At 48.4% G+C, this 26,972-nt stretch overlaps 1 long non-coding RNA gene across 1 annotated transcript; it reads left to right on the top strand.

Moving 5' to 3' along the window:
- The first annotated feature begins 7,644 nt into the window (after positions 1–7,644).
- Positions 7,645–26,971, top strand: LOC140420168 (uncharacterized). The gene is made up of 3 exons (XR_011946218.1): positions 7,645–8,257; positions 16,664–16,894; positions 24,460–26,971. It is a non-coding gene; the product is annotated as an uncharacterized lncRNA (long non-coding RNA).
- The last annotated feature ends 1 nt before the right edge of the window (position 26,972 follows it).

The raw sequence follows: 26,972 nt of genomic DNA, 5'->3' as shown, positions 1-26,972 counted from the left end.
AGGGTCATCTGGACTCAACATTAGCTCTTTTCACTCCCTACAGATGCTGCCAGACCTGTTGAGATTTTCCAGCATTTTCTCTTTGGTTTATTATCATTTCTTGTCTTGTAATATTGTTCTGTAGCTATGTTATATATTCCTAGTCATCTCTGCCCTCAGAAGGTCGTTAGTCTCTGGAATTCTCATCCATAGTGACCAGTGGAGGCGGGGAGGGTCATTGAATGTTTTTTACGGATAAATTGGACAGATTGTTTTAAATCTGTTTCTTATTATATTTTTTAAAAACATTTTTTTAAGCATAACCACAACAGAGTAACAGTAAAATTGGTGGGAAATGGGTACAGAGCAGAACAAGAGCTATTGCCAGCAACAATACAACAACATTTTGCAATAGAACAACCAGATAACAAGTTAACATCGTGGGCGCGATTTTCCGAAGAGGAAACAAAGTCCCCGAGCAAGCACGTTTAGCTGCGTGTTTCATGCCACTCTCAGCGCTGAGAAACACATGGCTATTCAACGTGACACGCATTGTATAGAGGACCGGAATGGGGACGCACAGCCAAGGCTGCACTTAGCCCGTTTTCTACTGTGAGGAGCTTCGCTGGCCGGAACTCCCCAGTTTAGCGAGAGATGGTGAGGCCATTTTTAAATGATGTCTCAATCTCCAAGGCTCCAGAAACGAGCCCTGACCTCCCGACCCCACCCCCTCCAGCCCGATCGCACTATGGAAGGGTCGCCAGCCACCCGAACCCCTCTCAAGACACACGCTGGGCACCCCCTGCCCGATCACATGCACATGCAAAAAATGCCAGCCTGGCAGTGCCAGGCCAGCACCCAAGTGGCACTGACAAGGGCCAGGCTGACCCTTGTCACCGTGAACATTGTCCTCTTATTTTGCAAAATGACCCTGATCCTCGTCCCATAGCAGGAATGGTAGGTCTGTCCCACCCAGCCCTTCCTTAACCACAGCCGGTCCTTCTCCCTCAGATGTGTCTCTCGGAGGAAGACTACGTCGGCTTTCATGCTTTTCAGGTGGATGGAGACTCTGGATCTTTTTACTGGGCCGTTAAGTCCCCCAACGTTCCAGGTGACTATTTTGTCCCCCCGTTCCTGTGGGATCAAACATACTTACCTGGTGGTCGGGCCCCTGCGCTCCGGGGTTTCCCTTTTCCAGAGGACATCCAACATGGCCGCCAACTGTGTGTACACCATGTGGGTGAGCCCCTGCTCTCCAAGGTTTCCCTTTGTTCAGGGACCCTCCAAAGTGGTTGCTTGCAGAGCCATTTTGTTCCAAGTCGCCACATGTGGCCTGTTGTAGCCGGTCTAATGCCTTCCATCTTTCTACACCTATTTCTCCCTTCCGGTCTTCTTCCCTCCACCCCCCCCCCCCCCCCCCCCCCCCCCCCGGTCTTCTCACCCGCACACACCCACCTCTATTCCGTAGCTAAACCTTCCCCCTCCCTGCTGTTTTCTCCCCTGATTATCCCTCCGTGCCCGTTATCTGCCCGACCCCACCCTGGGGCCAGGTGGCTTCCCCCTCCGCAGCCTCTCTCTCCTGCATGAATCCCGGTGCTAGCTACCTCACTAGTGTGGTGGCCCCCTCCTGGGAGTTGATTCACTTCCTCCCATTGCCCGATTTCTGGGCTTCCTGTCCGCCATTTCCCTGTGCTTAGCTATATTTAGATCATCCTTCCCTCTCTTGCTGCTCTCGTCTCCAAAACGGGGCAGTGTTCACCCGTGTGAAGCGGTCTCTGTGGCAATGGTCTCCTGTTGGCTGTGCAGACTGTAAAAGGGAGAGAGCTTTTTTTTGTTAAAACATTGCTTTATCAAAGTCTCATTCTGCGGGCTCTTCACCGCTGCCCCTGCTGCCATTTCTCCAGTCTGTTCTCTGCGACGAACATGCGTCTGCAGGGACCGTGAGAAAGTGTTCCCTGCCTTGATACATGACCCAGAGCTTGGCTGGGTCCAGCATTCCGAATCCTACGCCGTTTCTGTACAGCGCGGCCTTCACTGTGTTAAATTCGGCCCAACGCTTGGCCAGGTCAGCCCCAATGTCCTGGTAGATCCGGATCTTGTGACCTTCCCGGCTGCAGTTTGTGGACTGCCTGGCCCGGCACAGGATTCTTTCCCGGTCCTGGTACCGGTGCATCTTGCCGATTATCGCCCTCGGCTGTTATCCGGTTTGGGTTTTGATGGGAGCGACCGGTGCACTCTGGCAATTTCTGGTGGTTTGGGGAAGCTGTCCCTTCCCAGCAGGTTACCCAGCATTTGGGCCACATAGTCTGTGGGGTTCTGACCTTCGCTCCTCTCCGGTAGGCTCACGATTCGTAGGTTCTGCCGCCTTGACCGGTTCACCTGATCCTCAACCTTTCCTCTCAGGTTGCCTTGTGTCGCGACCAGCCTTGCCACCTCCTTTTCCAGGGCGATGATCCGGTCGCTCTGGTTCATTGCGGCTCTTTCCAGATCTTTAATCGTTGCCTCCTGGGCCTCCTGTCGCTTTTCAGCTTTGTCCAGGGCCACCTGCATGTTCGCCAGAGCTTCGGACACAAGCTTCACCGCAGCTTGTATGTCCGATTTCATCTCTTCTTGGTATTCCCTCAACTCACTTGAGAGGAATATCCTCCATCCATCCCCTGGTGAGAGGGGGCTTTTCGTGCGGTGGGTCGGTTCCTCTCACTCTGGTGGGTTCCGAGGTTCACCGCCTCGTGCGCTGGTCGGCTCAGCCAATTGTTGTTTGTCCCGGCTTTTCCCACTCCTGGTCTCCACTCAGCCTCTGGACTGGCTGTTGTTCAGCATCTTTCCTTCTTCCTTCATTTTGTAATGGTGTGGGGCTGATTTGTATCATTTGCAGGCGTTTTTCAAGGAAAAATAGTCTATTTTTCAGGTTCGCGGGAGGAGAGCCACCTGATGTGTGACTTCTTAGCAAACCCCCGAAACCGGAAGGCCCCTCGCCTTCTCTCTGTTCTCGTACTGGACCCTACTTGCCCTCCGTAGTTGCCGCACCGCTTTTCTCGTCATCAACCTATCAAAGTGCCCCTGCAGCCTCTTCCTCACCCCAGCAACTCCTTAGTGGCCCCCCTCCCCGGTATCTCCTGCCCACCTCGACTATCTGGTCCAGCAGCCGTCCGTGCTCCTCCCTCCTCCTCCGACCCCTGTGAGCCTTAAACAAGATAATCTCACATTGAACCACCGCCTTCAACGTCTCCCAGAACGTGGGTGCCGACACCTCCCCATTCTGATTAAGCTCCACATAATCCCCAGTCACCCTCTTCACCTTATAACAAAACCCCTTATCCGCCAATATGACTGAGTCCAGCCTCCATCCCGGCCTCTGCACCTGTCCCGAATGAAGCCTCACATCCAGCCAGTGCAGTGCAAGATCTGAGATCATGATTCACGCATAGGCCACTCCCACTACCCCCACCAGCACCACCCGACTCACCACAAAGAAAGCAATACTTCAATACACATTATACACATGCGAGAAGGAGTACTCCCTCCATCCATGGTTCCTGAACCTTCATGGGACAACCATTTCCATATTCTCCATAAACTCTCCCAACTCCTTTGTCATCCTCGACCTTCCCATCGACTTGGGCCTCGACCTGTCCACCTTCGGCTCCATTTCACAATTAAAGTCTCTGCCCATAATCAGTTGCTGTGTATCTATCTCCAGGATCGCTCCCAAGACCCCCTTATAAACCCAGCAACTTCCCAATTAGGCACATATACATTGACTAGCACCACAGGCATCCCGTCTAGCACCCCACTCACTATCACACACCTTCCTCCTGGGTCCTGCACCTCCCTGGCCCCCACGAACCCGGTTCTCTTGTTCAGCAAGATGGCTACCTCTCCTTGACTCTGAATCAAACCCCGAGTGGAAGACTTGCCCCACCCATCCCTCCCTCAGCCTAACCTGATCCTTTACCTGGAGATTCGTCTCCTGTAGAAAAATCACCTCCGCTTTCATACCCCTCAGGTGTGCAAAAACCCGGGCCCTCTTGACCGGCCCATTTAGCCCCCGGACATTTCATGTCACAATCTTACTGGAGGCTTGTACCTCTATTCCCCGCTACCGTCCGCCATCATCCCCTATCAGTTCTGCCTCACTTAATTCTGCCCTGAACTGGGCCCATCCAAGATGGCCCCCCTCTCTGCTAAAGACTGCTCTCAGCCTCCAATCCTGACACATTACAATCCCCCCGCCACCACCACCCCTACCTGACCATCCCACTCCCCCTCCCCTTCCCCCACTTGACCACCCCTCACAAACTATCTAAAACCTTTCTAATTGATGTTACTGCACTTGTGTTTCAGCCGGCTGGGTGAATTATTGAATTTCTTACCATACATGGAGCAGGTGAATGGTCTCTCCCTGGTGTGAACTCACGGGTATATCTGCAGATCAGATTAATTACTGAATCCCTTCTCACACTTGGAGCAGGTCCCTCCCCGGTGTGAACCCACTGGTATCTCAGCTGGTGGGATGATGTTTTAAATCTCTTTGTGCAGTGACAGCAGCTGAACGGTTTATCCTCAGTGTGAGTGGTGGGCCATCAGTTCCACAGAGCTTTTAAAGGCACTCACACACTCAGAGCATTTAAACTGTCAGTTATTGGTGTGAGTGACATGGTATTTCAGTGAGCTGGAGGACTGAGTGAATCTCTTCCCACACTCTGAGCAGGTGACCGATCTCACCAGTGTGACTGCATCGATGAGCTTCCAGCGCAAATGCAAATCTGAATCTGTTCCCAAAGGCTCCATACTACTGCAGATGCTGCATACTTTCCCCATGTTGCAGGATACTAAGGACTGTCCAGGTTCAATAATAAGTTGAAGCCTCGTCCATTCTCCCCCCCCCCCCCCACCCCCACCCCACCCCGCCCCATAAACACACACACACACACACACACACACTGGGATGGTCTTTCCTAAGTCAATGCATTGGAACACTTTCCAGTAACACCAATATTTAAAAGTTTTTGAAGTAGACAGAGCAGAGACACATATTTTTCCTTCTAGATTCAAAGGCTGATTATATTTAGGTTCCGATGAATTGAGTTACTACACCAAATTTCCTCTTGGCCTTCACTGCTCTAAGGAGAACAACCTCGGCCTCTTCACAGAACTGAGGTTCCTCATTCCCGTCACCGTACTAAATCCCTGCAGCCTTTCCAAAGTCTTGACATCCTTCCTGAATTATGGGGCCCATACCTGGGCCTCATTTGCTGAGGAAGAACATTGAAAAGCAGAGAAGTCATGTTCAATTTGTTAGATCCTGGTTTGACTACACTTCGAATACTGTGAGCAGTTCTGCATCTCCATAATTATAAAAATGAGAGAGAGAAACAGGACAAGGTGCAAGAAAGATTCACAAGGATGGTACATGAATGGAGAGTTTTAAGTTACAGGATAGACTGAACAGACTGGGGTATTTTCTCTGGGAAAGAGAAGGCTGATGGTTGACCTGATAGAGACTTTAAGATTATAAAGGTTTTTTTTAGGGTTGTTGTTGAGATGAAGAGCTTTCACTTGTGGGGGAGGCCAGAAATTGTGGAAACAAAGATAAGATGATCACTGATAAATTCAGGAGGAACTGTTCTTTTTGTCAGGGAGGTGAGAATGTGGACCACGCTACCACATGAAGTGGTTGAGGTCAGAGACAGATATAAGGGGAACCTAGATGAACACATGACGGAAGAAGGAATAGAAGGTTCTGCTGATTTACAGGAGTTGAAGTAGAATTGAAAGAAGCTCAAGTGGAGCCTAAACACTGACGTAGACCAACTGAGCTAATGTCAGAATGAATAGTCTTGACTGTAATTAGCAGCAATAACAGCAAAATCCAATCTCTGCATTCACATATGAACTCGCTGGAGTCTCAGCTGGGTGGATGACCCAAGGAATCCCTTTCCAAACTGGATGCAGGTGAACGGCTTCTCCCCTGCGTGACTGGATTGTTGTGACAGCAGGTGGGACAACTGAATGAATCTCTTCTCACAGAGAGCAGGCGAATGTCCCATCCTCATTGTGAACTCACTGGTGGTTCAGTCGGTTGGCAGAATATGTAAATCCCTTCCCATACACGTCAACAGCTCTAACTGGTGTGACAGTGTTGATGAGTTTCCATGCAAGTAGAATCTGAATTAGTTCCCACAATTCCTACATTTCCATGCCTCTACGGTCTCTCCAAAATCTGAATGGTTCGATGTTATTTCAGGCTGCATAACTGGTTGAGGATCTTTCCACAGTCAGTGCTCTGGAGCACTTTCACTTCCCTGTGTGTATTTCACTGCTTTACCATTCACACTCCCATGTTTCAAACTGACAGAACAAAAAGTCACTTCTCCAAGATAAAAAGACTGATGATATTCACAACCTGAGAAATTGAATGAATCAATCAGACCCGGCCGACATTTGATTTAGTTTACAGTCTGTAAAAGCTCCCCTTCTAAAATGCTACAAAAAAGGTCATTACAGTCAGTTGCATTCAGTTCACAGCACTCTCGCCTCTGAATCAAAGGTCCCGATATTTATATCTTACTCAAGGATTTGAGCATAAAAACCAAGGATGACTACTGCAGTCTGGAAGGAGAATGTAGAATTTCAGATCAGGCATGAAACCGAGCTCTGGTCTGCCTGTTCGGATGGATGTTTAAGATACAAGGTCACTGTTTCAAAGAAGAGCAGGGGAATTATTCCTGGTGTCCTGGCCAATATTTATCTGGTAATCATCAAATAAAATTTTTTGGTGGAATCCAGATGTTTGTCTCTGATGCCAACACAACTGCAGCAAAAATAGATGACAGAAATTCAGAATACAAAATTCTACTTGCCATGAAACATCCTTCTCCCTCTCAAACTATAAATCTCTGTCCCCTCATGCACTCCCGTCTCACTATTTATTTTAACACTAATTCACCCCACTGTTCTCCTGCTTTTCCCCAATTCTCCTCCCCTCAAGATGCTGACTCTCTGGTAGTTTCACTCTCACCTATTGTCCTCCCCAATATGTCACCCAAGTGTCTAAATCTTATCCTTAAGTTAACAAACTGTTTTGCTAAGGGGAGAGGCATGGTGGTGCAGTAGTTAGCACTGCTACCTCATGGCGCCAAAGGAAGTTTGCATATTCTTCCCGTGTCTGCTTGGGTCTCATCCCCACAACCCAAAGATGTGCAGAATAGCTGGATTGGCCACGCTAAATTGCCCCTTAATTGGAAAATGAATTTGGCAGCAGTGGTTAGCACTGCTGCCTCATGACACGGAGGACCCAGGATCGATCCCGTCCCTGGGTCACAGACCGTGTGGAGTTTGCCCATTCTCCCTGTGCCTACCTGGGACTCACCCCCACAACTCAAAAAGATATGCAGGGTGGGTGAATTGGCTATGCTAATTTTGCCCCTTCGTTGGAAAAAAAAAATTGGGTACTCTAAATTTATATTAAAAATTGGAAAATAAATTAATTGGGTACTTTAATTTTTTTTCCATTTACCCACAAGTACTTTGTGCCAGGATGAGGTTACTGCCGCCCATTCCTCCTCGCTTTTCATCCCAGTCCCAGTAATTTTGAGACTGGGCTCAGTATGGGTAATGGCGACCGGGGCTCCCACAATCCCCCGCGCTTGAGAAACCGCTTTATCCGCAGCGCTGGCGGGTTGCACGGGACTGCGCATGTCCAAGGAAGAGGTCAGTTGCACACACAGAAAAAGGCTATTCCATTGGGCATGTGGTCCGCTCTTGAGGTCAAAAGTGCTTCCGTGGCCACGTGACATGGTGCCCTGTGGCTTTAAGCGGCTGGCAACCAATGGGGAAGTGTTAAACGATCGGAAGGACTCTGCTCCTCCGCCAATCAGAGCTCCCCCATTGTCTCAATGCAGGAAGCTGGACATGGAGGTTTCTGCCGAGCAAAGCTGTTGTTTCTCGAATGCTGAATGAGCTTGAACTTCACACAGACTAAAACTTCCTCCTGTATCCAACATCTCGGGAGTAAAACTTTCTTTTCTCCCCATTTCCATTTATTTTCTCATTCTGATCTTCAATTGGTCACTTGCAGCAAATGAAGAGAAAGGAAGTGAATTCAGGGAGAGTGCAGACTCTGGAAAGCTTGGCCCAGGTCTCTGTCTATGAAAGACATTGACATCCTTTGCTTCCTCAGCTTGACACCTTTATTTGCCTGGCTAAAAGGATGGTCTCTTTCCTAAAGTTCACAATTAAAGGGCTGGTTTCCCCAGGTGAAGGCTGAACATTTAAGGTACAGTAAATTAATATCGGCCAGAGAAATGTCCAGTGTTGTTATATGGGGAAAATTAGATATATTATTTATGGTTCTGTAAAGTACATTTATTATTACTTCTAGTCTTGTAATATTGTACTGTAACAATGTTTTATATTTTCAGTACTCTCTTACCTCAAGAGGATTGTTAATCTCTGGAATTCGTTTCCCAGAGGAACCAGTGGAGTCTGGGGGTCATTCAATATATTCAAGGATGAGCTAGACAGAATTATTTTTTTTAAATTCTAAGTGCCCAGTGTTTTTTTTTCATTTAAGGGCCCCTTTCCCTTGGACATGTGCAGTTCCAGACCATCCACCCACATGGCGGATAGAGAGGTTTCTCCAGCATGGCGGGATAGTGGGAGCTGCGCTCGCCATTACTCGTCCGGAGCGGAGTCTCCAATCTCCTGGGACTGGGATGAAAAGTGAGGGGGTGGATATTGACACCAACCTGACAAAAAGTACATGTGGGTAGTTGCTGGGTTTGATTGTGATGTCCCCCTGTGATGATCTCTGTGTTAAGGACAGGAAGCCGTGACCGTGAGCCGCCCGCGCCGCCTTGTCCCGCCAGTAAGGTAGGTGGTTTAATCTACGCCGGCGGGACAGGCATTTTAGCGGCGGGACTTCGGCCCATCCGGGCCGGAGAATCGCGGGGTTGGCCCGCCAACCGGCGTGGCGCGATTCCCGCCCCCGCCGAATATCCGGTGGTGGAGAATTCAGCAACTGGCGGGGGCAGGATTCACGCCAGGCCCCGGCGATTCTCCGACCCGGCGGGGGGTCGGAGAATCTCGCCCCATGTCTTGATCTGCCAGAGTCACTTGATTCCTTGGGGAACACATACCCGAGAGTGTTCCAGAGCACTGACTGTGGAAAGAGCTTTAACCAGACACGCAGCCTGACAAAACATCGCAGCACTCAACAGGGAGAGACTGCTCATGTGCTCTCTGTATGGGTAAGGCTTCAATTGTCTAACCTGGAGAGACACAAGGAGACCCAAAATATGGAGAAACAGTGGAAATGCTGGAACTGTGGGAAGAGATACAGAGCCCCATCTGCACTGGAAGTTCATCGACGCAATCACACTGCGGAGAGCCCATTCAGCTGCTCTCTTTGTGGGAAAGGATTCAGTCAGTCATTCACCCTGCAGACACACAAGCGAGTTCACACTGGGGAGAGACCGTTCACCTACTCTCAGTGTGGGAATGGATTCACTCAATTATCCAGCCTGCAGAGGCACTAGTGGGATCACAGTGGTGAGAGGCCATTCATCTGCTCTCAATGTGGGAAAGGATTCAATCAATTATCCAGCCTGACGTCCCACCTGCGTGTTCACAGGAGGGAGAGACCGTTCACCTGCTCTCAATGTGGGAAGGGATTCTGTGTTTCCTCATACCTGCTGAGACACCAACAAGTTCACAATTGATTACAGGGGTTAGATTCTGCTGCTATTATTTCTGCTCTCAATTACATCCAGGACTGCATTTTGTTCATTCTGACAGTTGGTCAATGGGGAGGGTCGGAGGGTTTCTTTCTGCTGGACTGGCCTTCTCACGACTGATGCTCTTGAGCCTTGTGACAAATTTCATAAGGATCAGAGAGTGAAAGGGTGTTTGGAAGGTAGATGACATATAGTTCCTGTTTCTGTTTGAAACCCCTAAAGAATGCAGGGTTAGATGAAGACAGGCTATGGTGGTTACATGGTTCTGTCTCAGAAGGAAACTGTCAAGCAATGAAGGGCAAGTTGATTGGGAACTTACAATAAAATGTGTAATGATACACAGGCAATCGCATTTAAGGAATTATCACATATTTACATAAAATATAGATTCCTTTCAGAAACAAAAATCCAACAGGAAAAGTGATGCAACCGTGGCTAACAAGAACAATTAAAGATTCCACTGGTTAAAGGAAGAGGCTCATTGATCGATTACAGATTTATTGCTTCACGGATTTATTGGTACCTTTAAGAATTAATGCAGTATAATTCTTAAATTCAGTATATAGACAGAAAATGGAATATCCACAAGGCAAAGTCATTGTTTCAGATAAAAATATGAGAATTGCTGCACAGGAACTTAATTATGTGTCAGAATCTAACACGGTTTCAAGAAAAGTTGCATAAAAGCCCTCGTAGTGAATAAACCATTTTTCTACAAATACATTTAGTAATGAAAACGAATTGCAGCCTTAGCAACACAAACATTTACAAAATGTAGCAAAGCCTTAGCAACAAGCAACATTAATGCAGAACACCTCATCTTCAGAGGATTGGTACACGTGGCGGGAGCATGTAGATATTTAATTAATTTGATAGACATTAATGAATCTTAAGTCATGACCAATGCCTGGGTAACAAATCATGCTCCAAGTGGCAGAGAGTTTTTTGAATAAATCAGGAAGCCTCAGCTGAGAATTTGAAACCAATAAGGGGTTAGACCATTGATGAGAATTTGATTTATTTTTATGTAAGAGAATCAAGGTGGATAATTAACAATAAAGTTGTATTTTTGGACACCTCCAATCAACCAGATTTACGGCTCATTTTTGAAGAAAATAGATCTCATCGCTCACAAAATGGCCAAAATAAGTGTAACCCTGAGGATTGGAAACTTGTTTTAGAATTCAGCAAAGGAGGATCAAGAAACTCATAAAGAGAAAATAGAATACGAGAGCAAACTGGCTAGAAACATTTTCCTTTATAATGTGAAAAGGACAAGTGGGAGGAGGAGCTGGGATAGAGGATGGTCTATGGGCAGACATGTTGAGTAGAGTCAACACGTCCGCAACATGTGCCAGGCTCAACCTGGTACAATTTAAGGTTGTTCACCGGGCTCACATGCACTGGCCCAGATGAGCATATTCTTTGGTGTGGAGGACAGGTGCGCAAAATGTGCGGGAGGACCGGCGAACCATGTCCACATGTTTTGGACATGTCCAAAGCTGAGGGGATTTTGGCAGGGGTTTGCGGAAGTCATGTCCATGGTGTTAAAATTATGTGTGGCACTTGAGTCCAGAGGTGGTTATTTTCGGGGTGTCAGAAGACCCGGGAATCCAGGAGGAGAAAGAGGCAGACGTTCTGGCCTTGGTTCCCTGGTAGCCCGGAGATGGATACTATTAGCATGGAGGGACTCAAAGCCCCCGAAGTTGGAGACCTGGCTATCGGACATGGCTAGCTTTCTCTGTTTGGAGAAAATCAAGTTCGCCTTGAGAGGGTCTCTGTTAGGGTTCGCCCGGAGGTGGCAACCGTTCGTCGACTTCTTTGCTGGAAGTAAATCATCAGCAGACGCGTTGGGGGGGGGGGGGGGGGGGGTGAAAAGGAAAAGATTAGCAAAGACCAATGTGGATCCATTCCAGGCAGAGACAGGAGAGTTTATAATGGGGAATAAGGAAATGGCAGAGAAACTAAACAACGTGTGTCTGTCTTCATGGAGGACATGAAATCGGCCAAAGACACGCGAGAACCAAGGGACTAGTGAGCGCGAGGAACTGAAGCAGATTAGTATTAGTGAAAAAGTAGTGCTGGAGAAATTAATGTGGTTCAAAGTGAATAAATCCCCAAAAGCTGATGCTCTACATCCCAGAGTGTTGAAAGAGGCGGCTGTAGAGATAGTGGATACATTGGTGATCATCTTTCACAATTCTATAGATTCTGGAATGGTTCCTGCAGATTGGAAGGTGGTAAATGTAACCCCACTATTTAAGGAAGGAGAGAGAAAATGGGGAACCACAGACCCATTAGCCTGACATCAGTAGGAGGTAAAATGCTACAATTTATTATTAAGGATGTGATAACGTACGGATTAGGAGCTGGAGTAGGCCACTCGGCCCCTCGAGCCTGCTGCACCATTCAATACGTTCACGGCTGATCTGATTGTAACCTCAACTCCACATTCCCGCTAATCCCCCGATAACCTTTCACCCCCTTGCCTATCAAGATTCTATCCAGCTCTGCCTTCAAAATATTCACAGACTCTGCTTCCACTGCCCTTTGAGGAAGAGAGTTCCAAAGACTCCCAACCCTCTGAGAGAAAAAAGTTCTCCTCTGTCTTAAATGGGCAAGTTATTACTTTTAAAGTGACTCCAATTTCTAGATTCTCCCACAAGAGGAAACAACCTTTCCACATCCACCCTGTCAAGGCCCCTCAGGATCTGATACGGTTCAATCAAGTCACCTAAACTCCATCGGACACAAGCCCAGCCTGTCCAATCGTTCCTCATAAGACCAGCCTCCAGTTCCAGGTATGAGTCCAGTAAACCTTCTCTGAACTGCTTCCAACACATTGACATCATTCCTTAAATGAGAGCAATACTGTACACAGTGCTCCAGATGTGGTCTCACCAATGTCCTGTATAACTGAAGCATAACCTCCCTACTTTTGTATTCAATTCCCCTCACAATAAACAATAACATTCTATTAGCTTTCCTAATTACTTGCTGTACCTGTATACTCGCCTTTTGTGATTCAGGCTCTCGGACACCCTCTGAATCTCAGAGCTCTGCAATCTCTCACCATTTGGATAATAAGCTTTTTTTATTCTTCTGGCCCACGTGGACAATTTCACATTTTCCCACATTATTCTCCATTTGGCAGGTCTTTTCCCACTCACAATCTATCTATATCACTTTGTAACCTCCTTATGTCCTCTTCACAATTTACTTTCCTACCTATCTTTACATCATCGAAGCCGGAGTTGGCCATTCAGCCCATCGAGCCTGCTCCACCATTCAATATGATCATGGCTGATTATCCACTTCAATGCCTTTTTCCCCACACTGTCCCCATATCCCTTTGTGTTATTGGTAATTAGAAATCTGTCAGTTGGGTGGCACAATGGGTAGCACTGCTGCCTCACGGCACCAAGAACCTGGGTTCGATCCTGGCCCCAGTCACTGTCCGTGTGGAGTTTGCACATTCTCCTCGTGTCTTTGGGTCTCAACCCCACAACCCAATTAGATGTGCAGTGGAGGTGAATTGGCCACGCTACACTGCCCCTTAATTGGAAAAAAATAATTGTGTACACTTAAATTTATTAAGCAAACAAACCGCTTGTATGCCGGGAGAAGGAGCACCGTCTTGTGGTCCAATTTTCCAAAGTGTGGTCCGGGGATGGATCATCAGGCGCCCTAGATGTTTGTGTAGCAGTGGTCAAGGATGTTGGGGTCCCTGTCGGGACAGGAGATGTGTTGGTGGAATTTTGGCAGTACACTCTTGAGGTTGCCCTGGTTAAAGTCCCCGGCCACGATGAACAGGGCCGCCGGGTATTCCATTTCATTGTTATTTATAGCGATGTACAATTCATCAAGCGCCTTCTTCACTTCCGCCTGGGGTGGGATGTAGACCACTGTGATAATGGCAGAAGTGAACTCCGTGGTAGGTATTTTGGATGAGACTTCACAGTCAGGTATTCCAGGTCCGGGGAGCAGTAGTTCGCCAGGGCCGCCACATCCGAGCACCAGGAGTTGACGAGGAGACAAACCCCTTCACCCACTCCATGTTCAGTCCTGGATGTGATTAACAGCAGGAATAACAGCAGAATTTAACCGGTCATCACTTGTTAACCTTTTGGTGTCTCAGCATGTTGGATGACTGAGTGAATCCCTCCCCACAGTGAGAGCAGGTGAATGGCTTCTTTCCAGTGTGAACTCGCTGGTGTGTCAACAAGGCAGATGAATCACTAAATCTCTTCCCACAATCAGCACGGTAGCATGCTTTATAAAGCATTAGTTAGGCCCCATTTAGAATACTGTGAGCAATTTTGGGCCCCACACCTCAGGAAGGACATACTGGCACTGGAGCGGGTCCAGCGGAGAGTCACACGGATGATCCCAGGAATGGTAGGCCTAACATACGATGAACGTCTGAGGATCCTGGTTTATATTCATTGGAGTTTAGGAGGTTGAGGGGAGATCTAATAGAAACTTACAAGATAATGAATGGCTTAGATAGGGTGGATGTAGGGAAGTTGTTTCCATTACCAGGGGAGACTAGGACCCGGGGGCACAGCCTTAGAATAAAAGGGAGTCACTTTAGAACAGAGATGAGGAGAAATTTCTTCAGCCAGAGAGTGGTGGGTCTGTGGAATTCATTGCCACAGAGGGCTGCGGAGGCCGGGACGTTGAATGTCTTTAAGACAGAAGTTGATAAATTGCTGGTTTAGCTAGGGGCTGGTTTAGCTCACTGGGCTAAATCGCTAGCTTTTAAAGCAGACCAAGGCAGGCCAGCAGCACGGTTCGATTCCCGTACCAGCCTCCCCGGACAGGCGCTGGAATGTGGCGACTAGGGGCTTTTCACAGTAATTTCATTGAAGCCTACTCGTGACAATAAGCGATTTTCATTTCATTTCATTTCAAATTCTTGATTTCTCGAGGAATTAAGGGCTATGGAGAGAGAGCGGGTAAATGGAGTTGAAATCAGCCATGGTTGAATGGTCGAGTGGACTCGATGGGCCGAATGGCCTTACTTCCACTCCTATGTCTTATGGTGGTTAGCACAATTGCTTCACAGCTCCAGGGTCCCAGGTTCGATTCCCGGCTTGGTTCACTGTCTGTGCGGAGTCTGCACGTTCTCCCCGTGTGTGCGTGGGTTTCCTCCCACAGTCCAAAGATGTACAGGTTAGGTGGATTGGCCATGCTAAATTGCCCTTAGTGTCCAAAATTGCCCTTAGTGTTGGGTGGGATTTCTGGGTTATGGGGATAGGGTGGAGGTGTGGGCTTAGGTAGGGTGCTCTTTCAAAGAGCCGGTGCAGACTCGATGAGCTGAATGGCCTCCTTCTGCACTGTAAATTCTATGATTCTATGATCAGAGCAGGTGAATCAACTCTCCCCGGTGTGAACTCGCTGGTGTCTCCGCAATGTGGATGATGTTTGGAATCTCTTTGTGGAGTGAGAGCAGCTAAACGGTCTCTCCTCAGTGTGAATGCGCTGGTGTTCCATCAGTATCCAAGAGCTTTTAAAGGGTCTCTCATTGGTGTGAGTGACATTGTGGTTCAGCAAGTGATGACCGAGTGAATCTTTTCCCAGTCGGAGAGGTGAACGGGCTCTCCCCAGTGTGGCCTTGCTCGTGTTTCATCAGGTTGGATGAAGTTCTAAAGCTCCTTGTGCAGTGAGAGCAGCTGAACGGTCTCTCCTCAGTGTGATTGCGCTGGTGGGACATCAATCGCTGTGAGCTTTTGAAACCCCTCCTGCAGTCAGAGCATTTAAAGGGCCTGCTCTTGGTGTGAGTGACATTGTGGCTCAGCAGGTTGGATAATTGAGTGAATCCCTTATCACACACAGAGCAGATGAATGGCTTCTCCCCGGTGTGAACTCGCTGGTGTGCCTGCAGGTTGGATAACTGAGTGAATCCCTTATCACACACAGTGCAAGTGAATGGCCTCTCCCCAGTGTGAACTCGCTGGTGTGTCTGCAGGTGGGATAACCGAGTGAATCCCTTATCACACCCAGTGCAGGCGAATGGCCTCTCCCCGGTGTGAACTCTCTGGTGTCTCTGCAGGTGGGATAACCGAGTGAATTCCTTCCCACAGTCCGAGCAGATGAACGGCCTCTCCCCAGTGTGAACTCGTTCGTGTCTCCGCAGATTGCCAATGTCAGTGAATCCTTTTTCACACTGAGAGCAGGTGAACGGCTTCTCTCCAGTGTGACTGCGTTGATGCCTTGCCAGCTCATGCGGGGCTGTGAATCCCTTCCCACACACCGAGCAGGTGAACGGTCTCTCTCCATTGTGACTGCGTTGATGCCTTTCCAGCCCGTTCGGGCCTTTGAATCCCTTCCCACAGTCCTCACATTTCCATGGTTTCTCCATGGTCTGGGTGATCTTGAGTCTCACCACGTTGGATCATCAGTTGAAGCCTTGTCCACAGAACACGTGTACAGGCTCTCCCTGATGTGAATGGTGTAGTATTTTTTCAGACTGTGTCACTGGTTCAAGCTCTTTCCACAGTCAGTGCTCAGTAACAGTCTCACATGGGGGATGTGTGTGTGTGTCTCAGTACTTTTCCAGACACACTGATGTTTAAAATCTCTTGAAGCAGACAGAATAGACAAACATTTCTCCTTCTAGATTCAAAGGCCGATGATATTCGATTCCCAAGAATTGAGTGACTCAGTCAGTTCTTGACGTGATATTTAGTTTGAGATATCGGCCTCAAACGCCTCTCGTTCTAACTTCCTGCAAAAAGATTTTACAAAAGTGATCACTGTCAGTGCAGAATAAGAAATTCAGAACAGACAATTCTAGTTTCTAGCAAACATTCTTTGCTCTCTCTCTTACCCTCAAATGCTCTAAGTCTCCATTCCACACACTCTCCCTCCACTCTCACTCTGCTGTATCTAATATTCACTCTCCCAATTCTCCTAATAATAATCTTTATTATTGTTACAAGTAGGCTTACATGAACACTGCAATGAAGTTACTGTGAAAAGCCTTTGGTCGCCACACTCCGGCACCTGTTTGGGTACACAGAGGGAGAGTTTAGAATGTCGAAATCACCTAACAAGCACGTCTTTCGGGACTTGTGGGAGGAAACCAGAGCACCATGGAAGAAACCCATCACTCCCGGAGTGATGTCCTGGAGCTGAGATGATTGACCTTCAACCACCATTGTCCTTTGTGCCAGGTATGACTCCAACCAACGCAAAGTATTCCCTCAGATTCCCATTGACTCCACTTTAACTAGGGCTCCTTGATGCCATACTCAGTCAAATGCTGCCTTGATGTCAAGGACAGTCACTCTCATCTCACCTCTGACATTCAGCTCTTTCGTCCATGTTTGAACCAAGGCTGTAATGAGGTCAGGAGATGAGTGACACTGGCAGAACCCAAACGGAGCGTCCATGAGCAGGTTATTGCTAAGTAAGTGCCACTTGATAGCACTGTTGATGACTCCTTCCATCACTTTGCTGATGATGGAGAGTATTCCGACAAGGAATTAATTAGTTGGGTTTGATTTGTCCTGTTTACTGTTCCCTTTAATGTCAACCTTTAAATGTGAACATTAGGAAACAGTAAGAAGTCTTACAACACCAGGTTAAAGTCGAACAGGTTTGTTTCAAACACTAGCTTTCGGAGCACTGCTCCTTCCTCAGGTGAATGAAGAGATATGTTCCAGAAACATATGTATAGACAAATTGAAAGATGCAAGACAATACTTAGAATGCGAGCATGAAATGAAAATGAAATGAAAATCGCTTATTGTCACAAGTAGGCTTCAATGAAGTTACTGTGAAAAGCCCCTAGTCGCCACATTCCGGCACCTGTTCGGGGAGGCTGGTACGGGAATTGAACCATGCTGCTGGCCTGCTTGGTCTGCTTTAAAAGCCAGCGATTTAGCCCAGTGTGCTAAACCAGCCCCTTTGCAGTTAATTAAGTGTTTACATATCCAGAGATAGGGGTAACCCCAGGTTAAAGAGGTGTGAATTGTCTCAAGCCAGGACAGTTGGTAGGATTTCACAAGCCCAGGCCAGCTGGTGGTGGATGAATGTAATGCCACATGAATCCCAGGTCCCAGTTGAGGCCGCACTCATGTGTGCAGAACTTGGCTATAAGTTTCTGCTCGGTGATTCTGCGTTGTCGCGCGTCCTGAAGGCTGCCTTGGAGAACGCTTACCCGGAGATCAGAGGCTGAATGCCCTTGACTGCTGAAGTGTTCCCCGACTGGAAGGGAACATTCCTGCCTGGTGATTGTCGCGTGATGTCCGTTCATTCGTTGTCACAGCGTCTGCATGGTCTCGCCAATGTACCATGCTTCGGGACATCCTTTCCTGCAGCGTACGAGGTAGACAACATTGGCCAAGTCGCACGAGTATGTACCGCGTACCTGGTGGGTGGTCTTCTCACGTGTAATAGTGGTATCCATGTCGATGATCTGGCACGTCTTGCAGAGATATATATCACCATCACATGTTCTCACGTGCAATGGTGGTATCCATGTCGATGATCTGGCACGTCTTGCAGAGATATGTATGTTTCTGGAACATATCTCTTCATTCACCCGAGGAAGGAGCAGTGCTCCGAAAGCTAGTATTTGAAACAAACCTGTTGGACTTTAACCTGGTGTTGTAAGACTTCTTACTGCGCTCACCCCAGTCCAACGCTGGTATCTCCACATCCTTAGGAAAGAGACCATCCTTTTAGCCAGACAAATAAATGTGTCAAGCTGAGGGAGCAAAGGATGTCAATGTCTTGAAGAGAGAGAGAGAGAGAGACCTGGGCCAAGCTTTGCAGAGTCTGCAGCCTCCCTGGATTCACGTCCTTTCCCTTCAGTTGGTGCAAGTCACCAATTGAAGGTCAGAATAAGAAAATAAATGGGGGAGAAAATTAAGTGTTTTACTCACAGATGTTGGAGACACGAGGATGATTTAGTCTGTGTGAAGCTCAAGCTCATTCAGGGTTGGAGGAACAACAGCTTTGCTCGGCAGAAACCTCCATGTTCAGCTTTCGCATTGAGACAATGGGGAAGCTCTGATTGGCGGAGGAGCAGAGTCCTTCCGGTCCTCCAATCTTCCCATTGGTCAATACCTCAGCAGTCAGGTCAGAGGCGTGGTGCTCCCCTGCACATGCACAGCTTCCCCTCTCTCTTCGACATGCGCTGTCCCGGGTCAGGGGAGAGGGATTTCACCAACATATGCGCAGCTTTCCCTCTCCGTTAGACATGCGCATTCCCGTGCCGGGGTGGGGGAAGGAGCGATCACCGAGCGGCTTCTTGCTCTAGCCGGAGTTCTCAGCCGGTTGCTTGGAAACCGTCTCGAGTATCTGTCGGGGCAGGGGGAACAAAGAGTGTGGGCGGGGCTCCCGTGTCCGCGCGCCGGGCGGGTGCGCGCTAATGCAGTGACGTCACAGCGAAGCGAATTTATTCCGATTGGTTGATTTAGGACGAGCTCCTTTATGATGTCACAATGTGGAGGTTGGACAATGAGCTTCAGACTAAAACTTCCTTCTCTGGGCAACATCTGGGAACATCAATGTCTCCCCTTTTCATCAGGTCATAAGATTTCGGAGCAAAACTAGGCCATTTGGCCCATCGAGTCTGCCCCACCAGGATCTCATCCTGGCCTTAACTCGACAGTCCTGCCACTTCTCCATAACCCATCAACACAGTACCAATTAAAAACTCCTAAATTTACTCACTGTCCCAGCTCCACCGCACTCTGGAGTAGTGAATTCCACAGATTCACAGCCCTTGGGAGAGGCAGTGTTTCCTCAACTCTTAGAATTTGCTACCTCTTTTTAAAAATAATCTTTATTGTCACAAGTTGGCTTACATTAACACTGCAATGAAGTTACTGTGAAAAGCCCCAACAGTAACACCACCTAACTTTTTTTTGACAAACAATTTTATTAAGACATTTTGGCACAATAAACAACAATAATATAAAACAGTGTGCAAAAAAACAATCGTTATAGTGCAAGAAACCCAGCTCCCCTCCCACAAGGACCAGCCTAAGTACCCCCCTAACCTACATTACCCTAACCCCGCCCCCCGCTGACGATTAATTTTCCGCGAAGAAGTTGATAAATGGTTGCCACATCCGGGCGAACCCATACAGCTTTCATCCAGACCGAGAAAGCCTGCCATATCTGATAGACAGGCCTCCGACTTCGGAGGTTTTGAGTACCTCCATCCCAGCAGAATTCGTCGCCGGACTACCAGGGAAGCAAAGGCCAAAACGTCAGCCTCTCTCTCCCCCTGGACTCCCGGGTCCTCCGAAACCCCCAAAATAGCCACCTCTGGACTCCTGACCACCCCTGTTTTCAGTACACAGGACATAACATCCGCGAACCCCTGCCAATACCCCCTGAGTTTTGGACATGCCCAAAACATGTGGGCATGTTTCGCCGGCAGCCCTCCCGAACATCTGGCGCACCTGTCCTCCAATCCGAAAAATTTACTCATCCGGGCCACTGTCAAGTGGGCCCAGTGGACGACCTTAAATTGAATCAGGCTGAGCCTGGCGCATGTTGTGGTCGTGTTCACCCTACTCAACGCCTCCGTCCATAAGCCCTCTTCTATCTCACCTCCAAGGTCCTCTTCCCACTTAAGCTTCAGCTCCTCGGTCTGACTCCTCCGCTCCCATAAGTTCTTTATATATATCCGAGACCCTCCCCTCCCCCACCCATCCACTGGACACTACCCTGTCCTGGATCCCCCTGAGTGGCAGGCGTGGGAAGGACTGAATCTGCGCAGAAAGTCCCGCACCTGCAGGTACCTGAACTCATTCCCTCTCGCCAGCCCAAATTTCTCCTCTAACGCCCTCATGCTCGGGAAGCTCCCTTCCAAGAATAAATCCCCCATCCTCTCAATCTCAGCCCTCTGCCATGCTCAGAACCCACTGTCCATATTCCCTGGGGCAAACCGGTGATTATTGCAAATTGGGGACCAAACCGATGCTCCCATTCCCCCCATGTGCCTTCTCCATTGGCCCCAGATCCACAATGTCGCTACCACTATGGGGCTCGTGGAGTACCGTGCTGGTGGGAGTGGCAGGAGCGCTGTAACCAGGGCTGCCAAATTGGTCCCCCTGCACAAAGCGGCCTTCATTCGCTCCCAATCCGACCCCGCACCCACCATCTACTTCCTTATCATAGCTATGTTGCTGCGGTGCTGAGGACCCGGGTACAAATCCCGGCCCTGGGTCATTGTCCGTGTGGAGTTTGCATATTCTCCCCATGTCTCGTGGGTTTCACCCCCACAACCCAAAGATGTGCAGGTTACGTGGATTGGCCACGCTAAATTGTCGCTTAATTGGAAAATTAAAAAAATAATTGGGTACTCTAAATTTTTTTATTTTTTAAAAAATCATATTGGCCGCCCAGTAGAAATTACTGAAGTTTGGCAGCGCCAGCCCCCTTCCCCTCTGATCCTCTCGAGCATCACCCTCTTCACCCGCAGGGACTTTCCCGCCCACACAAATCCCATAATCATTTTATTAACCTTCTTGAAAAAAGAACGCGGAATGAAAATGGGGAGACACTACAAGATGAACAGGAATCTCGGGAGGATTGTCATTTTAACTGTCTGCACTCTTCCCGCTAGTGTCAGTGGGAGCACATCCCACCTCCGGAACTCAGCCCTCATTTGCTCCACCAACCGAGACAAGTTCAACTTGTGCAGACAGCTCCAGTCCCGCGCCACCTGTATCCCTAAGTATCTAAAACTGTCCCCCACTAACGTGAACGGCAGCCCCCTCAACCTACCCTCCTGGCCCCTCACCTGGACTACAAACAACTCATTCTTTGTCATGTTTAGTTTGTACCCCAACAACCAGCCGAATTCCTTCAGGATTCCCATAATCTCACCCATCCCAGCCACTGGATCCGTGATGTATAGGAGCAGGTCGTCAGCGTACAATGAAACTCTGTGTTCCACACCTACCCCCGTACCAGCCTCTTCCAGCCCCTAGAGGCTTTTAGGGCAATTGCCAGTGGCACTATTGCTACCGCAAACAGCAGTGGGGAGAGGGGACACACCTGCCTTGTCCCACGGTACAGTCTGAAATAGTCAGATGTCGTCCTGTTCATCCTCATACTCGCCTCTGGAGCCTGGTACAACAGTCTGACCCAGTCGATAAAGCCCTCCCCGAACCAAAAACGTCCCAGCACCTCCCATAGATAGTCCCACTCAACCCGGTCGAAAGCCTTCTCAGCATCCATTGCCACAAGTACCTCTACCTCCTTACTCTCCGGGGCATCATAATCACATTCAGCAGCCTTCTTAGGATGGCCACCAGCTGCCTGCCCTTGACTAACTCGGTTTGATCTTCCATAATGACGTCTGGCACACAGTCCTCAATCCTAGCCGCCAAGGGCTTGGCCAGAATTTTAGCATCTACGTTGAGCAGAGAGATCAGCTTATAGGACCCACATGCCTCCAGGTCTTTGTCCAGTTTCAATATCAGCGAGATGGTGGCCTGTGACATCATTGGGGGTAACACCCCTCGGTCTCGTGCCTCATTAAAAACGCTAGCCAGCACCGGCCCCACTATCTCGGAGAATTTTATGAAACTCCACCGGATACCCATCCGGCCCTGGGGCTTTACCCGATTGCATGGCCCTCAAGCCCACCAATATTTCTGAAGTCCTGATCGGGTCCCCAACCAGTCTACCAATCCCCAATCCCCTTCCCACTTTTGGGAAGGTCAGTTCATCCAGAAAGCGTCTTATCCCCTCCCGCCCCAGGAGTTCTGAGGATTAAAGCTTGCTATAGAAATCCCTGAACACCTTGTTCAGCCCCGCCGAATCCCCTACCAAGTTTCCTGCCCTGTCCGTCCTGTCCCTATGTGCTCTGATTGAAATCAGCTCCCCTCTCACCACAGCCTTCAGCGCTTCCCAGAGCACCACCGCTGAGACTTCCCGTGTCATTGACGTACAGGTAGTTTTGCATACATTTCCTCACCCTCTCACACCGCCTCGTCAGCCAACAAACCGACCTCCAGCCTCCATTGAGGGCGCTGAAAAGTTTCCTTGCAGACCTGCAGATCAACCCAGTGCGGGGCATGGTCCGAAATAGCGATCGCCGAATATTCTACATCCGTCACCCCCGCTAACAAATCTCTGCTCATGATGAAAAGATCAATTCGGGAATACACCTTATGAATATGTGAATAGAACAAAAACTCCTTCCCCGTTACCCCCCCCCCCCCTCCCCCTCTACCATCTCCAGAAGCCTTTTTTGTTGGTCCTTCAACCTCTCCATCTCCGCCTCCACCACCGTTTGGTGATCCTCCTGCTCCTCCAGCGCCTTTTCCAGCTTCTGGATCGTACGATCCTGGGCATCCAGCCTGTGCTCAGGGCCCTCGATATACTTCTGAATCGGGTCTATACTGTTCCGCTGCAAAGCATTAAAGCCCTCATGAATGACCTTCAACAGATGCTCCGTTGTTGGCTGGGCTGTCTGCATTAAGGGTCCGGACGTCGGCCATATTGTCCTCAGCAGCAGCTTGTACACTGCCCTTGTTTGCCCACTTCTTCAACTGTTTGCGATTCTTTCTGCTTCTTAATTCCATACACCTGTGTCTGGAGTCAGTGCCTGAGTGCCTATGCCTTCCGAACTAGCACTCAAAAGTACAAAAAAGTTGGGGGGAAAGGTCCAAAAGCACCAAATGTGTGACTTACTCCTCCATAGCCGCCACCGGAACCTCCACCTAACCTTTTTGGACACTAAGGGCAATTTATCTTGGTCAATCCACCTAACCTGCACATCTTTGCACTGTGGGAGGAAACTGGAGCACCCGTACGAAACCTACGCTGACGCAGGGAGAACGTGCAGATTTCCACAGACAGTGACCGAAGCTGAAATCGAACCTGGGACCCTGGAGATGTGAAGCAACTGTGATAACCACTGTGCTACCATGCTGCCCATCTTACCCTCAGACTATTACCTCTTGTTCTAGAATGCCTGAAAGACGGCGGTTAGGTGAATTGAACATTCTGAATTCTCCTTCTGTGTACCCTAACAGGTGTCAGAATGTGGCGACACGGGGAGTTTCACCGTAACTTCATTGCCGTGTTTTTTTTTTTTAAATTTAGATTACTAAATTCATCTTTTCCAATTAAGGGGCAATTTAGCGTGTTCAATCCACCTACCCTGCACAACTGTGGGTTGTGTGGACAAAACCCAGGCAAACACAGAGAGAATATGCAAACTCCACACTGACAGTGACCCAGATCTGGGATCGAACTTGGGACCTCGGCGCCGTGAGGCGGCAGAGCTAACCACTGCGTCACCGTACCGCCCCATTGTAGTGTTAATGTAAGCCGACTTGTGACAATAATAAAGATTATTAGTATTATTTTAAAATTTTAGAGTACCCAATTCATTTTTTTTCCCCAATTAAGGGGCAATTTAGCGTGGCCAATCCACCTAGCTTGCACATCGTTTTGGTTATGGGGACAAAACCAACGCAAACACGGGGAGAATGTGCAAACTCCACACAGTGTCCCAGAGCTGGAATCGAACCTGGGATCTCAGTGCCGTGAGGCCGCAGTGCTAACCTCCTGCGCCACTGTGCTGCCCTCGATTATTATTATTATTAAGAGGGAGTAGCCTCTCCAAATCTACTTTTCCTTTCCATTTCTTTTCTCATTCTGAGGGGACTTTGGTGACTTGCAGCAACTGAAGTGAAAGGAAGTTTGTATGTTGCACACATGTTGAGTTCAGTATTATAGACATATTTTTGTCTTGCAGCCTGCATGGAGATTTTCAGGCCTCTGCCCAGGACAGGAAGCAGTGAGCATGGATCTGTCAATCAGCCTGAATCAGCACCTTCTGAGATTTGGGAGGATGAATATTACGTACAGTAGAGTGAGAATGGAAACTAGAATTGTCTGTTCTCAACTTGCATTTTACAGGATATTAGACGAAGATTTGAAGAAAAAAACGTCACTTCAGGATTTGGAAGAGTCATTTGGTTTATCGGGACCTGAATATCATCAGGAAACCATCACAGCAAAAGACGCCTCTGGGGTTAAGGGCTGCCAGTCAGGCAAAGGAATAGAATGGAAGTAAACACAGGAACGAAGCATCACACTGGATTGGTTCCAGGAGAATTGAGTGACAACTTCAGCGACGTTACCATGGAGTGTGGTTGTTCATTGTGTTAAAGTAAAAGTAAGAAGTCTTACTACACCAGGTTAAAGTCCAACACTAGTCGAATCACTAGCTTTCGGAGCACTGTTCCTTAGGTGAATGAAGAGGTGGGTTCCAGAAACATAGATACAGACAAAGTCAATGATGCAAGACGATACTTTTGAATGCGAGTCTTAGCAGGTAATTAAGTCTTTACAGGTCCAGACGGAGTGATTGGAGAGAGGGATAATCACAGGTTATAAAGAGGTGCGAATTGTCTCAAGCCAGGACAGTTGGTAGGATTTTGCAAGCCTAATAATGCAGAATCGCCGAGCAGAAACTTATAGCCAAGTTCCGCACACGTGAGTACGGCCTAAACCAAGACCTTGGATTACATTCACCCCCCCCAACCCCCCCCAAACCATCTGCCTGGGCTTGCGAAATCCTACCAACTGTCCTGGCTGGAGACATTTCACACGTCTTTAACCTGGGGTTACCCCTCTTCCCAGTCACTCCGTCTGGACCTGTAAAGAACATTTATTATTATTTCTACTCTTGTAATATTGTACTGTAACCATGTTATATATTTTCAGTAATCTCTTACCTCAAAGTTTATCTTTGGAATTAGTTTCCCCCAGGGACCAGTGGAGTCTGGGAGTCATTGAATATATTCAAGGATGAGCTAGACAGAATTATTTGTTTTATTATAAGTTCTCTGTTTTTGTTTTCAATTAAGGGTCCCTCTCCCTTGGACATGTGCAGTTCCAGACCACCCACCCATCTGGGATAAAGCAGTTTCACCAGCATGGGAGGATTGTGGGAGCTGCGCCCGCCATTACTTGTCCAGAGCCATCTCCAACCTTATGAGACTCGGATGAAAAATGAGGGGGTGGACATTGACCCCAAACTGACACAAAGTACATGTGGGTAGTCACTGGATTTGATTGTGACGCCACCCCCCTCTCACCAAAACATCTTTTTTAAATTTAAAGTACCCAATTCATGTTTTTTCCAATTAAGGGCCAATTTAGTATGGCCAATCCACCGACCCTGCTCATATTTGTGTTGTGGGGATGAGACCCACACAGACACGGGGAGAATGTGCAAACTCCACACGGACAGTGACCCAGGGCCGGGATCAAACTTGGGTCCTTGGTGCCGTGAAGTTAGACAGAATTCTGATTGATGAGGGAGTTGAGGATCATGGGGAACAGGTAGGAAAATGGACTGAAAGTTAAGATGAGGAGTGAATTCTTCACTCGAGGATGTGGTGAAACTTTGGAATTTTCTACTCCAGAGGACTATGGAGCCTCATTCATCAAGTATTATCCAGATCGAGTTGATAGGTTTCGAGATGTTGAAGTCACCAAGGGAAATGGGGAATAGTGTGGGGAAATGGTGCTGAGCTAGATCGGCCATTGAGCTCATGACAGGGTTGAGCAAGTTCAATGTGCCAAATGGTCGACTGCAGCTCCTATTTGCACTGGAAGCTCATCAGCGCATTCACACTGGGGAGAGACCATTCAGCTGCTCTCTTTGTGGGAAAGGATTCAGTCAGTCATTCACCCTGCGGAGACATCAGCGAGTTCACACTGGGGAGAAACAATTCGCCTGCTCTCAGTGTGGGAAGGGATTCACTCAATCATCCACATTGCCGAGACACCAGCAAGTTCACACTGGGGAGAGGCCGTTCATCTGCTCTCAGTGTAGCAAGGGATTGTGTTTCCTCGTACCTGCTGAGGCACCAACAAGTTCACAATTGATTACAGGGGTTGGATTCTGCTGTTATTGTTGCTCCTCAATTACATCCAGGACTGCATTTTGTTCATTCTGACAGTTGGTCAATGGGGAGGGTCGGAGGGTTTCTTTCTGCTGGACTGGCCTTCTCACGACTGATGCTTTTGAGCCTTGTGGCAAATTTCATAAGGATCACAGAGTGAAAGGGTGTTTGGAAGGTAGATGCCAGATAGTTCCTGTTTCTGTTTGGAACCCCAAAGCATGCAGGTTTAGATGAAGATAGGCTATGGTGGTTACATGGTTCTGTCTCAGAAGGAAACTGTCAAGCTAGGAGGGGCAAGTTGATTGGGAACTTACAATAAAATGTGTAATGATACACAGGCAGTCGCATTTAA

The sequence above is a fragment of the Scyliorhinus torazame genome, chromosome 5, assembly GCF_047496885.1.
Source record: "Scyliorhinus torazame isolate Kashiwa2021f chromosome 5, sScyTor2.1, whole genome shotgun sequence".
Taxonomy (NCBI): Eukaryota; Metazoa; Chordata; class Chondrichthyes; order Carcharhiniformes; family Scyliorhinidae; genus Scyliorhinus; species Scyliorhinus torazame.
The sequence above is the reverse complement of the archived record's forward strand: the minus strand, read 5'-3'. Positions and strand labels throughout refer to the sequence as shown.